The 15700-nt window shown below is 34.2% G+C and overlaps 1 long non-coding RNA gene across 7 annotated transcripts in view; it reads left to right on the top strand.

The window, feature by feature from the left end:
- Window positions 1–15700, top strand: part of LOC110146791 (uncharacterized) — a 145145-nt gene that overhangs the window by 15937 nt on the left and 113508 nt on the right. For all 7 annotated transcript variants that reach the window (XR_011488333.1, XR_011488335.1, XR_011488337.1 and 4 more), the window contains exon 3: window positions 14639–14725. This is a non-coding gene — a long non-coding RNA (uncharacterized lncRNA). The remainder of the gene's footprint in view (window positions 1–14638; window positions 14726–15700) is intronic.

The following is a 15700-nucleotide window of genomic DNA, read 5'->3' on the forward strand; positions in this document are numbered from 1 at the left end:
TTCTAGAAACATACAGCCCACAAAAACTGAATCAAGAAGAAATACAGACTAATTACCAAAAGTGAAATAGAATCTGTAATTTTAAAATTCCCTGCCAAAAAAGTCCAGGACAAATTGCTTCACCTGGGGAAATCTACCAAACATACAGAGAACTTATACTGATCCTTTAACTCTTTCAAAAGATTGAAGAGGAGGGAACATGCTCAAAGTTATTCTATGAAACCACTGTCATCCTGATAACAAATACCAAAGAAGAAAATTGAAGGCCAATATCTTTGATGAATATAGATGCAAAAAATCTCAGCAAAGTATTAGAAAACAGAATACAAAAATACATACAAAAGATTATACACCATAATCAAGTTATATGTGTGCTAGGGTCACAAGGATGATTTAATATACACAAATCAATCAATGTGATGCACTACATCAAAAAAGAAAAGTTGAAAACCACATGATTATCTCAATGAATGCACAAAAAAATTTGATAAAATGCAACATCCATTCATGGCAAAAACTCTCACCAAAGTGGGTATATAGTGAACCTGCATCAAAATAATAAAAGCTATCTATGACAAACCCAAGGCCAATATAATTCCTAATGGTGAAAAGCTGGAAGTCTTGCTGCTAAAACCTAAAACACAACAAAGATGCCCATTCTCACTACTTTTATTCAACATTGTATTGGAAGTCATAGCCACACCAATGACAGAAGTAGGAACAATGAAAGTATCCAAAATGGAAAAGAAGAGGTAAATTTATTATATGCAAATGACATATACTATAATTATAGAAAACCCTAAGACTTCACACAAAACTCATAAATGAATTCAGCAAAATTTCAGAATATAAGAATAAAACACAGAATTTGTTACATTTTTTTACACTATCAATGAAATAGAAAGGGAAAGACAAAGATCAATTCCTTTTAAAATAACATCAAAAACTAAAATATTACAAATAAAACTGACTGGGGGTGTGAAAGACTTATCTGTTGATAACTATAAAACACTGATAAAGGAAAACTGAAGATCATTCAAAGAAATGGAAAATATCCCATGTTCTTGGATTGGAAGAATGAGTATTGTTAAAATGACCATACTTCTCAAAGCCATCTACAGATTTAATGCAATCCCTATCAAATTATCCAAAACATTTTTCACATAGCTAGAGCAAATTATCTTAAATGTATATGGAACCATAAAAGGACAAGAACTGACAAATAAATTCTGAAGAAAAAGAAGCTGGAGACATAATTTCCAGACTTCAGACAATACTACAAAGTTACAACAATCAAAACAGAGTGGTATTGGCACAAAAACAGATATATGGATCAAAGGAATGAAATAGAGCCCAGAAATAAATCCATGCATGTAAAGCCAAATGGTGTTTGACAAAGGAGACAAGAATATACAATGGAGAAAAAATAGTCTCTTCAGTAAATGGTGCTGGGAAAATTGGATAGCTACATGTAAAAGAATGAAGTTAGAACATTCCCTAACGTTATTCACAAAAATAAACTCAAAATGGATTAATAGGCCTAAATGGATACCATAAAACTCTTGGAGGAAAACATAAAATATATTCTGACATAAATTGCAGCAATATATTTTTTGATCCACCTCCTAGAATAATGAAAATAAAAACAAAAATAAGCAAATGGTACCTAATTAAACTTAAAGGCTTTTGCACAGCAAAGAAAACCATAAAAAAAGAATCAAGAGACAACCCACAGAATGGGAGAAAACCCACAAATGATGCAACCAGCAAGAGATTAATTTCCAAAATTTGCAAACAGTTCATGGAGCTCTCTCTAAAAAAAAAAAAAAAAAAATGACCCAATCCAAAAAAAAAAGGGGGGGGGCATATCTAAATAGACATTTCTCCAAAGAAGATATGCAGATGGCCATGAAAAACATGAAAAGTTGAGCTACATGGCTAATTATTAGAGGTATGCAAATAAAAACTACAACGAAGTATCACCTCACATTAGTCAGAATGGCCATTGTCAAGAAGTCCACAAACCACAATATATTCAATATCTTGCAGTAAACTCTAATGGAAAGGAATCTTAAAAAGAATATATAACTGAAACAGTGTGTTGTATATCTGAAACATTATACAACTTAACTTCAATAAAAGGTTAAAATAAAAAATTTCTACAAAAAATAAATCCTAGAGAGGGTGTGGAGAAAAGGGAACCCTACTACGCTGTTGGTGGGAATGTAAATTGCCATAGCCACTATGGAAAACAGTATAGGAGTTCCTTAAAAAACTAAAAGTAGAGCTATCATATGATTCAGCAATACCACTCCCAGGCATATATAAGGAGAAAACAATAAATCAAAAAGATTCATGTCCCTAATGTTCATGTTCATGTGCATGGAAAACCCCATGGACAGAGGAGCCTGGAGGGTTACAGTCCATGGAGTTGCAAGAGTTGGACACAGTTTAGCAACTAAATCACCAATGTTCATTGCAGCAGTGTTTACAATAGCCAAGATATGGATATGACCTAAATGTCAATTGACAGATGAGTGGATAAAGAAGTTGAGGTACAGACCTGCAATGGAATATTAGTCAGTCACAAAAAAGAATGAAGTAATGCCATTTGTAGCACCATGGATGGATCTAGAGATTATCATGCTAAATGGAGTAAGTCAAATATAAAAAGACAAATATCATACAATATCTCTTGTATGTGGATTCTAAAAAATGTGACACAAACCAAATTACTTACAAAATAGAAACAGATTCAGACTTCGAAAACAAACTTATAGTTACCAAAGAGGAAAGGTGAGTGGGAAGGGATTAAGTTAGGAGTTTGGGATTAATATATACACACTATTATATATAGAATATATCGATCAACAAGCACCTACTGTATAGCACAGGGAACTCTCTTCAATATTCTATAATAACTCAAATGGGAAAAGAATCTGAAAAGAATAGCTGTATTTGTATGTGTATGTATATATGTGGGCTTCCCCAGTGGCTCAGATAGTAAAGCGGCTGCCTGCAATGAGGGAAACCCGGGGTTCGATCCCGGGGTTGGGAAGATCCCCTGCAGAAGGAAACAGCAACCCACTCCAGTACTTTTGCCTGGAAAATCCCATAGACAGAGGAGCCTGGTAGGCTACAGTCCATGGGGTTGCAAAGAGTCAGACATGACTGAGCAACTTCACTTTCATTATTTATATGTGTAACTGAATACTTTGGTATATACCTAGAACTAACACAATATTGTAAATCAACTATATTTCAATATAAAATAGAAGTTAAAAATGGATAAAAGTCATCAATTAGATGTGGTTTTTTGCCTTTATTTTTTTTTTAAATTTTTTTCCATTTATTTTTATTAGTTGAAGGCTAATTACTTTACAATATTGTAGTGGTTTTTGCCATACACTGACATGAATCAGCCATGGATTTACATGTATTCCCCATCCCAATCCCAGTTTCTAATCAATTAGATTTTTAAATGTTTACTTTTGTTTTTTTTCCCAACTATTAGTAATTACTTTTCCAATTATTTGTAATTATTTTTTTCATGTTTAATATACAAAGCATTTAACACATTTATTATCCCAGAGCTAGATGTCAAAACACAGCTTAACTTGGCTATCATAGAGCCTTAGGGTTTCCATTTAGCTGAATTACACTTTCTAACTCACCTTTCAGAAATATTTTCTTGAAAATCCTATAAATTTGATTATTCATATTATTTTTCTCTTTGCAAAATAGGCTCCATGACTACTTAAATCAAAATCAACCCATTACATCTTTGGGCCTTCTAGCTTTTCAAGGCAAAGGATCTTTTAGATGACATTATCTATTTATCTCATAATTTAAACTATTTGTAACACAATAGCTTGGAGAATGATAGTCAATATGATCATTAGTAAATCCTTAAATTTTAAAATGCTTATTCAATTAATCTATAATTCAATCACTAATTGTAGAATGAAAGAAAGATGTCCTAAAATGTACAAAGAGTACAAAATGTACAAAAATAATGTAGTCTTCAGTAAAATCCACCAATCTTATTCAGGTCTCACAGGTATAACATGTACTCATGTCTGTGTCTGTATACAGTTATGTAATTTTTATTATCTCATATATAGCTTTGTGCAACCACTACTACAATCAACAGATACACTCTATCAGCACAGAGCTCTCTTTTACTACTCTTTTAGCCACAACTACTGCCCTTTCTGTATCCCTAAACCATGGCAACTACTAATCTGTTCTCTTTCTCTAGTATTGTATTTCAGTAATGTTATATAAATGAAATCATACAGTTTGTACCTTTGAGACTGGCTTTATTCAGTCAATGAAATTCCCAGGAAATTCACCAAGATTATTGCTAGGCAAATAGTTCATTCCTTTATATTGAAGTATACCATTTCATGATATGAATGAACCAACATTTTTATTCATTCATCATTTAAGGACATTTAGGTTGCTTCCAATTATTCAGTATTAAAACTACTGTGAACATTTATATGCAGATTTTTGTGTGAACATAAATTTTCATTTCTCAAGGACAAATGCCCAAGTGTATAGTTGCTGAATCATACAGGAAATATATGCTTATATTTAGTACTAAGTATCAATACTTATTTTTATTTGGAGCAATTATAAACAATACTGGAGTTTTAATTTTTATTTCAAAATGTTTATTTTTAGTAAATAGAAATCTAACTGATTTTTATGTGTTGATCATTCATCCCATTACCTTGCTGACCTTACAAATTCTAAGAATTTTTGGTAGACACGTCCAGGTATTCTATGCAGACAATCATGTTTCTATAAATAGAAACCATTTTCTATTTTCTTTTCCAACTGTAATCTTTATATATAAAATATTGTGCTGTGTGCTTAGTTGCTCAGTTGTGTCTGACTCTTTGGGATCCCATGGACTATAGCCTGCCAGGATCCTCTGTCAATGGGGAGTCTCAAGGCAAGAATACTGGAGTGGGTTGTCATGCCCTCCTCCAGGGGTCTTCCCAACCCCAGGATTGAACCCAGGTTTCCCACTTTGCAGGGAGATTCTTTACCATCTGAGTCAACAGGGATACAATAAAGTAATTTCTAATTTTTACAGGTTATACTTCATTTTTAACATTTATTGTAAAACATTAGCTATATTTTATTGGCTTTTATTTATTTTTCTTACATTACTACACTGGCTTGAAATTCTAATTCTATGCTGAAGAATGGTGAGAGTGGAGAGTTTTGTCTTAATCTTAAAGGGAAATAATTCAGTTTTTCAACATTAAGTGTGCTGCTAGCTATAGTTTTTACGTACATGCTCTTTATGATATTGAAGAAATTCTCACCTGTTCTTAGTTTGCTGAAGGTTTTTTCCTTTTCTTTTTACCATGAATGGGTACTAAAATTTGTGAAATGATTTTTCTGCATAAATGCATATGATCATATGATTTTTTTCTTTGTTAGTTTCTGAATGTGGTAGGTTACATTAATTGGTTTTCTAGAATTGAACCAGTATTGCCTGCTGGAGTAAATCACTTTGTTGTAGTGATTTAATATTTTAATATTAAATATTTCCATACATAATTGGATTTATAATATTTTGAATTAATTTTATACATTTTAATATTTTCATAAATCCCACTGGATTTATAATATTTTGTCAAGGATTTTGGTTTTAATTCATGAGAGAGAGTGTACAGTGGTTACTGGTGCTTTGTGTGTATTTGTGTGCATGCTCTCACCCTTTTGTCTGATTTTGCTATTAGGGTATTGGCTTCATAAAATATGTTGGGAAGTGTTCCATCCTCTTCTATTTTCTTGAGGAATAGGTGTTAATTTGGCAGTAATTCTGCTTTAAATCTTTGGTAAAATTCCCTTGTGAAATCAGCTGTATTTGGAGATTTCTCTCTGGGGTCCTTTAAACACAATGTAGTTTTTCTTGATGAATATACAGCAATGCAGATGGCATTGTTCATCTTGGTTGAATTTTGGTAATTTGTAGTTTCCAAGTAATTGCTTTATTTCTTGTAACTGACCGGTAAACAACAACATGCCAACTCATTTCTATCATGTTATAGTTTTATGTATGTTCTTTGTCTTCACGATGAATAGACTATCCTGGTATTATTTAAAATGTTTCCTAGTGATTGAGTGGTGCTCAATCTGATGTCTTTAGGAACTGCTGTACACATGAAATGTTGGCCTCAATATTTAATGTCCCCATCCTGCCATGTTTTGAGTTTGTATAATTTCTTTTGCCTCTCATCTTTCCTCCTTCAGTGTCAGTGGCCACTTATAGAGATGACTTTGTACTCACCACTAAAAGGCCCCACCTCCATTTTCAGTAGTTATCCATTTTCAGTAGCTATTCAGTTCAAATCCACATAATATTTGGAATCACATATAGAGTATTTTTGAATTTTGGTTTAAGAGTAGCAGACCTCTTAAATCAAAGTAATGAGTCTTTTTAAGTAATGAGTCCTTTTTCAAAATGGCAAAAAATTACTAACACCTATATATGGAAATAAGCTTTGTTAAGAAATATTATATAAAGCATATTGTTTGCCTGTTTTTATCCACTCTAGATATAATGTCCAGATTAGCTAATGATCGGAGAAGGCAATGGCACCCCACTCCAGTACTCTTGCCTGGAAAATCCCATGGACGGAGGAGCCTGGTAGGCTACAGTCCATGGGGTCTCGAAGAGTCGGACACGACTGAGCGACTTCACTTTCACTAGCTAATGATAACTTCATCAACATCATATGCCTTTAAGAATTTTTGAAACTACATTCTAAGATGCTGGTTAAATATATAGTTAGCTTGAAATGTTTATATATATGAGCCAGATATTCTTACATAAATATTTTGTTCCATGATTACCTGAAGAAAAAAGTAAACACTCCTAGCTAACAGAAATATCTAGCCTCCAAATAATTTTTCCTTTGCTTTGACGATTTGTCCAGCAAGGACTCAAAGGGTATGACTATTGGTCAATTTTTAAAATCTTTATTTACCTGCTCTTTTGAAGTAAGAGTCCTTAACACTTTCCATTCCCAACAAAAGAAAAACTAATAGTAAAAGTCAGCTTTCTGTCTTTACTTCCTGGAAATGATTTCATTTATTTTTGTGTCTATGTACCATCCTTGATTTTTACACTCTGTTAAGATGGACGGGGGTTGTATTCAGGAGTAATTTCTTGATGGAGATTTCACCAGAAGCTCCACTTCCTTACTGAGAAAAAAAAAAGTTCCATAACACTTCCTTTTGTAACATAAATTTGTACCTTGTTTGCCTGAGTTAAAGCTTTTATGCCTGTCATGAGGTGAATGTCCTACAAGCATTATGAAAAACAGTTTTGGCCATTTGAACAGTTTTATTTTATTCTATTTTGTCCTTTATTTCTTTCATTCTCAGTGGAAAAAATAAATGGCCTCTATATAATCAGTTTACATTGTCCTAACTTCAGTCATTTATTCAATATTCATTTTAATATTGTGACTTTTAGATAAGTGATACTTTAGGGTTCTGGATACTAAAAAAGAATTACAAAAGGGGTACTTCATTATGAGAAGTCTAAATGTTAAGTATCATTCATATCATGATTTTAACCAAAGGCTGGTTTAAAATTCTTATCTCTATTCTCTGAAGTTTTCAAGTTGACCTATATCAAGTGCTCTCATGGGCTCCATGCAGACAGCTTAATTTGAACTTTCATCTTTCTATTCTTTAGTGTTATTTTATATTTTATAAAAAAAGAAAACTGGGAGAGGTTTCGGGAATACCATTCCCACAAGACTATGACTTATGCCTTTATGCTAATACATAATTTACTATACCATAGTTTCTTCTTCCTTAGGAAAAATTTCTGTTTTGTGAAGTGCTGACACAATCTATTGTTGACGAGATGTAGGAGAGCTAAGAAAATGTACACCACTCCTCACTAACTAGAACAGTATGGTACTTGCCATCTCTTGCTTCCTAAATCCAGAAACATATGATTCTGTCTGGAAGGATATTTAAACCTGCAGAAAGTGTCAACACTGCAAAAAGCCACATCCCATAAAGCCCTATTTCTTTTCAGATCACATGGTCACTTGAGCAGTATTTCAGTGACCTTTCAGAGAACACATTGCATCCTCATGTAACAAATACATTTGTTTTTGCTCCAGAGGCAATCAAACTAGGTCAGCACATAATGGCAGGAACTTCAGAAGAAAACGGAATATATTTTATTGATCATGTTTTCCTCTTTGATTTTTTCTTCTGGTTACTTGTATTATCTCACTTAATCAGCACAACTATGTGATATAGTAAATATTATTTTTTCTACTTTATGGATGAGAAGTTGCAACATAAAGAGGTTCAGTAGCTTTCTCAAGGATGTACTGCAAATAAGGGATGGAACTTGTAAGTAGTAGATGTTTACCAACTAAAAATTATTGTTTGTCATCTGGTTCTGCATGAATGAATTCATTGTATGTATGTGTTTTACTACTTCCAAGGAAGCCCTAGTGGTAAAGAACATACCTGTCAATGAAAAAGACATAAGGGAGGCAGGTTCGATTCCTGGTTTGGGAAGGTTCCTTGCAGGATGGAATGGCATTCCACTGTAATATCCTTGCCTGGAGAATCCCATGGGCAGAGGAGCCTGGTAGGCTAGAGTCCATTGGGTCACAAAGAGTCAGACATGACTGAATCAACTTAACACACGCAAAGTTCTGCAAGAATGAACTCACTAGCCGCTGTTCTAGCTGACTTTAGCACACTCTGAAAGAAATTCAGGGTGGAGATCCGGAATGAGGCACTCTGTGCTCTAGGAAAAACTTGAAAGAACCAACCTTCAGAAAGGTATTTACAGGAGAAAATTATTATTACAAGCCCAATTTCTTGCATCTTTGTATCCAGAAAAGCTTGACTGGATATATTCCCCCTTCACTTTAATCATATGTATGTATGTATACTAACCACAGGGCGACCTGAGAGACTGTCTCCTGGACTTCGGTCCTCATTTAGCGTTTAAATAACACTTAACGTTAAATAAATATTTAGTGTTAAATAACTTTTAACATTATTCTCATCTTTAAAATGGTACAATATTGAACAAAGAAAGTGAATAAATGCAGACTTTATCACATCCCAGTAACTATCAAAACTGCAATGTCAAATCATGAAATACACTTGGATTTTTTCATTTTACATTGGTATCTTTTATGCCAATAGTAACACAGATATGGTATTAACACATCAAAAGGCTAGTTGGCCCAAGAAATATGAGTTGTTTACTTGTCATTTGCTATAGAGCAGAAACAAAGTAATCCCTGTTTCTCAGACCTAAATACACCACTCTCCTAAGGATTGGCCGTATGTGCTGGTTATATACAAAATGACAGAACAAAACAAAGGCAGAGAATTATAACCCTGATGAACTAGACAGTGGAAAAAGCAAAAATTTTCCTACTGTTTGCTCTCCCAGATCTCCAGTACTCAGCATGTTATAGTTTGAAAATATCTTTAGTTGACTTACACTTTCAACATTAAAAAGAAATAAGCTTCTAAAAGTATTAATGTTCAATATTACTGTAATAAAGTAACCACAAGAGAGGCTACAAGAGTGAAGAGTTTTCCTATTATACCTTTACTTTTCTATTCTTCACTCTGTCAAAATATTTTGTCATGCAATTTTACTTCTTTTGTGAGTCATTTTTCCCCCCTCTTAGCGTGTCACAGAAGGAGTTCCCATTAATAAAACAGCTGCCTTACATTTGCAAATGAAGTAATTCAAGCTGACGCCACCAGCAGAGCAGGAGTGCCATGAGACCAAGTACAGCATGATTTAACAAAGTGTTGTAATTAGAAGTGTATCATTCGGGAAATTACCTAGAATATGCTCATGAACTGGCAACCACCTTTGCTGTCACCAGTGCAAATGAAAATTTAACACATACAAAGTCTTTTGCATACAAATTTTAGAGTGCCTCACTCAAAATTCATGGGAATGAATCACATGCCATTATTTAATCTGCAGTAATTACTTTTCTTATTTTGCATCCTCTTATGCAGTCAGAATGATTTAATATACTTCTAAGGCATTTGAAGTAAGCTTGAAGGAAGGTTACAAACTTAAATGTTTACATGTGTTTGTGTATCTATCTTGAAATAATTTTGTAAAACTTTCAGCTTGTTGGGGGAGTGTGTAATTTTCTCAATTCTATCTCGTCACAACAAAAATTTGAAGCGATGGGACAGCGTTACAGCCCTCAGGTGGGCCACTGTTAGAGCTCTTGAACAGACCAGTGTCACAGCTCTCGGACGGATCAGTGTTACAGGTCCATGTTACAGCTCAGTTTTATTTAGAAAATAAAGGAAAATACATCCTCGAGGCGTGAGGGCATGCTGAACCTAAAAGACATGAAGAGGAGAGAGAGAGAGAGAGAGAGAGAGAGAGAGAGAGAGAGAGACCCCTGGCCCTTTGGCTCCTCTTTTTATATATTTTTTCTACTCCCCTTGGGCCTGCCTTATGTACATTGGGCTAGCCAGGAGTGCTGTTGTTTTACCTGAGGTCCTCACTCTGGTCCTCAGAACTTCCTTTGTTCTATTTTCATGGGCTTTTCTTCTGGACTTCTTTTTCCTATTCTAACTACCTAACAAATTCATATTCATTAGATAAAATTTCTTGAAATGACAAACCACTTCAGTATTCTTGCCTGGAATATCCCACAGTCAGAGGGGCCTGGCAGGCTATAGTCTACGGAGTTGCAAGAGTTGGACATGACTTACTGACTAAACCACCACATTTAATGATCTCCTGAGCCCTCATCCACTGACGATGCTTTTAATAAAATTCAAAATCACCAGTAAAATATTGCAAAGGTTGCATTTGTATAAGTCTGTTAACCAATTTCACTTAGGTTTGCCATTTTTAAAAACTAATATCATGTGGGCCAATTCATATATGTCTTTCCTATGTGCTTTAATTAGCACACTCTCTGTTGCCCTCTCTCAAGGCAGCAAAAGCATCATCGTGCCCTTTTAGGGGCACTTGAACAAGATGTACAGGACCTGCCTGGTAGAGCCTGTGTGTGCATCTGTGCATATCTGTGTGCACATACTCACTTGTGTGAGTGCCCAGGGAAGGATAAGAAGCAACCTGAAGTTCATGACCCCCTCTCATCCTGCGTCTATTGATAAGCTAAAGAGGACCAACAGACGTCTTGGTTAAAGAATCTTGAACTATCCTGTTGCTAACTGACTCAGATGTGAAAAGTTGAAACCAGACACACAAGATAACCATAAGTCCTGGATTTATCTGGTTGGTTTAAATATTGCTTGTTCCAGGCATCTAATTTTCCCCCAAATATGTTTATTGAAAAACCTTATCAATATTCTGTCATAAGACACATATTAGGCAGAACTGTAATTTGTTCTTATTGAGGAAAAGTTGCTTCAACCCAAAATACCAGCAGTAAACCTGAGCCATTCTTAGTAATTCCTAGTAACCTAATTTCTTAGAAAATGCTTCTGAGAATGGAAAAAGCTAAAACCAGTAGTGGAAGTCCCAGAATTTGAATATCTTTGAACCATTATTTAGTAATTTAGTTTTGAAGCATGTTACAGAAGCAGATCTCTGAACAGATGGTGCTGAAACTTCAAATCTGCTCATTTTGTTTTCATTGATTTTCAAAAATATTTGACTGTTAAAAATATGCATGTCAGTTTCTTGTTGTTTAACTGAATAATAAATTATGAGCTCCAACAGAATCAGAAAATTATCTTTTCAGTAATATTAAGCCCTTGACACTTAATTCTTAGACGATGGTTCAGAAGACTGAACTGGTTAAATCTAGAATATTTTACTGTCAATATTTAAAAACTTAATAGAGAATTTTTAAATGTAAACCTTGATAAAAGTTGGATATCCACTCTCAAGTCTTTTTCTGAATGAAAGTTACAAACACTAGCTGTTACAAATTCAATTGGAAAAATGTAGAATATTATTAATAAAAGCTTTTTCCAAAGACACTTTTAATACTTACAAATTAAATTAACTTGAATTATCACTTCAAAAGTGTTTAATTTTTAATACATTATTTAATGCAGATTTCCTTTCTTTGTATAAATTAGTATTTATTTACAGATAATAGCATGAAAAATAACGAAGGAAGTTATATATTAAAATTTGGAAGTCAATATCAAAGAATCAGTGAGAAATCTAGAACATAAAATAGCTTATTATAAAATAGCTTCAATCACAAAACAAAATGGTAAGTTAAGCATATAAGAATCATATCTCTCAACCGAATAAGAACCCAGAAAACAATATTTATGGAGGACAATGTAGTGATATGTGCCAATAGTCTTCAAAATGTTTTACCCCTTGACCCAATAAATTATTTTATATGAATTTATCATAAGGAAAGATCAAACAAGTGAACACAGATAAATTTTCATGATCTTTAGTGCAGGGCTATTTGGCAATAATCCAAATTTCCCAGAAAAAGGAAATAATTAAGTTATAGTACATATATACAGGTGTACAATCAAGATTGCCGGGAGAAATGTCAACAGCCTCAGACATGCAAATGATACCATTCTAATGGCGGAAAGCAAAGAGGAACTAAAGAGACTCTTGATGAGGGTGAAGAAGGATAGTGAAAAAGCTGGCTTAGAATTCAACATACAAAAAACTAAGATCATGGCATCCAGTTCCTTAACTTCATGTCAAATAAAGGAGAATAAGTGGAAGCAGTGACAGATTTTCTTGGACTCCGAAATCACTGTGGACAGTGACTGCAGCCATAGAATTCAAAGATGCTTGCTCCCTGGAAGAAAAGTTATGACAAACCTAGACAGCATATTAAGAAGCTGAGACATCGCTTTGAGGACTAAGATCCATATAGTAAAAGCTAGGGATTTTCCAGTAGTCATGTACAGATGTGAAAGTTGGACTGTAAAGAAGGCTGAGCACTGAAGAACTTATGATTTCAAACTATGATGCTGGAGAAGACTCTTGAAAGTCCCCTGGACAGCAAGGAGATCAAACTGGTCAATTGTAAAGGAAATCTACCCTGAATATTCATTGGAAGGACTGATGTTGAAGATTCAATACTTTGGCCACCTGATGTGAAGAACCAACTCATTGGAAAAGACTCAAACGCTCTGAAAGATAAAAGGCAAAAGCAGAAGAGGGCGGCAGAGGATCAGATGGTTAGATAATATCACCAACTCAATGGATATGAATCTGAGCAAACTCCAGGAGATAGTGAAGGACAGGGAAGCCTGGCATGCTGCAGTCACAGGGTCACAAACAGTCAGGCATGACTTAGTGACTGAAGAACAATACTACCACACCTATACAGGGTGACTCTATAAACCATTGAAGATGATCATGTAAGATACTGGTGATACATATAATTTACATGGAAAGATGTTAATGTAATGAGTAAGAATGTCAGTTGTACAACCTCAAATGAAATATACAAAATAAATATGTGTCTATTCATCAAATACACATGCATAATAGGTATAGCATTACAAAATGGGTTGTGAAAAGATTTGGCTGGTTTAAATTTGGTTTTGTTTACGTGTTTTTTCCCCCCTAATTTTTGCATAATGAATACATGTGAAGTGAAAATCTCTCAGTCGTGTCTGACTCTTTGTGACCCCATGGACTGTGGCCAGCCAGGCTCCTAAGTTCATGGAATTCTCCAGGCAATAATACTAGAGTGGGTTGCCATTCTCTTCTTGAGGATCTTCCTGATCCAGGGATTGAACTGGGTCTCCTGCCTTGCAGGAAGATTCTTTACCATCTGAGCCAGTAGGGAAGCATATGACAAGTGTAATAAAAGTATTTTTATTCTTCTAAATATGTAGTAAGATGTTCTTTCTGGGCTAATTTAAGCAGCATCACTGTGATATATGTGATATATACTATACATATCACAAAATGTGATATATGTGTTTTAGTTTTTTCTTTTAAAAAAGGTTAAGCAATCAGACAATGATTTTATGATCTTTAATTTTTTTCAACTAGCTTCATAATCTGTCATCATGGTGTGATTTTTTTTTTTATGCCTCACTTCTATATCTAACCAGCTAAAATATTTGCATTTCCATGTTAATGATTCCTATAGCAGTTAAATTTTACTGTAAGTTTTACTATTCTAATACACTAGGCTTATTAATTTTGCTTATGATAATGAGCATAATTAAGAATATATTTATTCTATTCCTTTAATCTGCAATTATAATAATAAGGAATAATCCTCTAATATTAGCTATTTACTCTCTTGATGTTAGTTTTGCATAGAAATACTAGAAAGAAAAAATTCCAGGAAACAAGAATTGAAAGAATAAAGATATCAATGTCTTAGACCATTTTTTATCTACCAGTAAACAGTGCATCTCTTATTGATTTTTAAAATTATTTTTTTCTCTCTAGGAACCATGTCATTTGTATCATCTGGATCAAAGCACAAAATTCTTGAATGACAGAGTAAAATGATGTTTAAAAATTTTGTAAATATCCTAGTTAAAAAGTGCAGAATTATTTTTCATGGAAATTATGCAAGACTATGAAAAAGTGATAAATAAAAGACATTGGAGTTGAAGATAAATCTTGTATACCATCTTTTCTTTTCAGCATGACCCTTGAGAAATGAGGACTCTGAAAGTTTGTACACATATATCACCTATCAATTTTGTTATTCTTCCTGCTTGATACATGAAGGTAAGCATTCTGGTGTCCATTTCACAATGGGCTTCACCCTGCTGCCACTGAAGGGATACTAAAATTTTGATATCACTTATATTTTACTAACTTCTCACTTTATATTATTTTAGTAAGCAGGAATAGATAACTTCTCTCTTCCTCTTTTTTGTATTGACAACATAGACTTACTAGTTTATAAACCACATCCTCTTTTTAAAAATTTATTTATTTATGTTTTAATTGAAGGATAATTGCTTTAGAGGATTTTGTTAGTTTCTGCCAAACATCAACATGAATCAGCTAGGTATACATATGTCTCCTCCCTCTTGAGCCTCCCTCTCATTTCCCTCCCCATCCCACCCGTCTAGGTTGTTACAGAGCTGCTAAAGCAAATTCTCTTGCTAGAAGTTGCATCCTAGAATTATCTCTAAGGTACAGGGGGGTCCTAGAAAAATATTTTTGCAGAGTTTCAGCAGGTACTTAAGAGAAGACAATGGCAACTCACTACAGCACTCTTGCCTGCAAAGTCCCATGGACGGAGGAGCCTGGTAGGCTGCAGTCCATGGGGTCGCAAAGAGTCAGACACGACTGAGTGACTTCCCTTTCACTTTTCACTTTCATGCATTGGAGAAGGAAATGGCAACCCACTCCAGTGTTCTTGCCTGGAGAGTCCCAGCGATGGTGGAGCCTGGTGGGCTGCCATCTATGGGGCCGCACAGAGTCAGACACGACTGAAGCGACTTAGCAGCAGCAGCAGGTACTTGTGAGGTATAGAGATTTATTATAGAATAATAGAGAGTAGTACTTATGTATTTGCTTATTGTCTAGTCAGTGCATATGGAGATTCTTTCTAGAGTATAGCAGCCATGTCATTCTGTTTAAGTCCAGAAACCATTTCTTCATTTTTTCACTTTTTAACTATTCAATGTGTTATTTCCAACTAATTTCATATCTACCACCACAAGAAAAAGATAGCAATGCTATTGACTCAAG

This window comes from Odocoileus virginianus, chromosome 6 (assembly GCF_023699985.2).
Source record: "Odocoileus virginianus isolate 20LAN1187 ecotype Illinois chromosome 6, Ovbor_1.2, whole genome shotgun sequence".
NCBI lineage: Eukaryota > Metazoa > Chordata > Mammalia > Artiodactyla > Cervidae > Odocoileus > Odocoileus virginianus.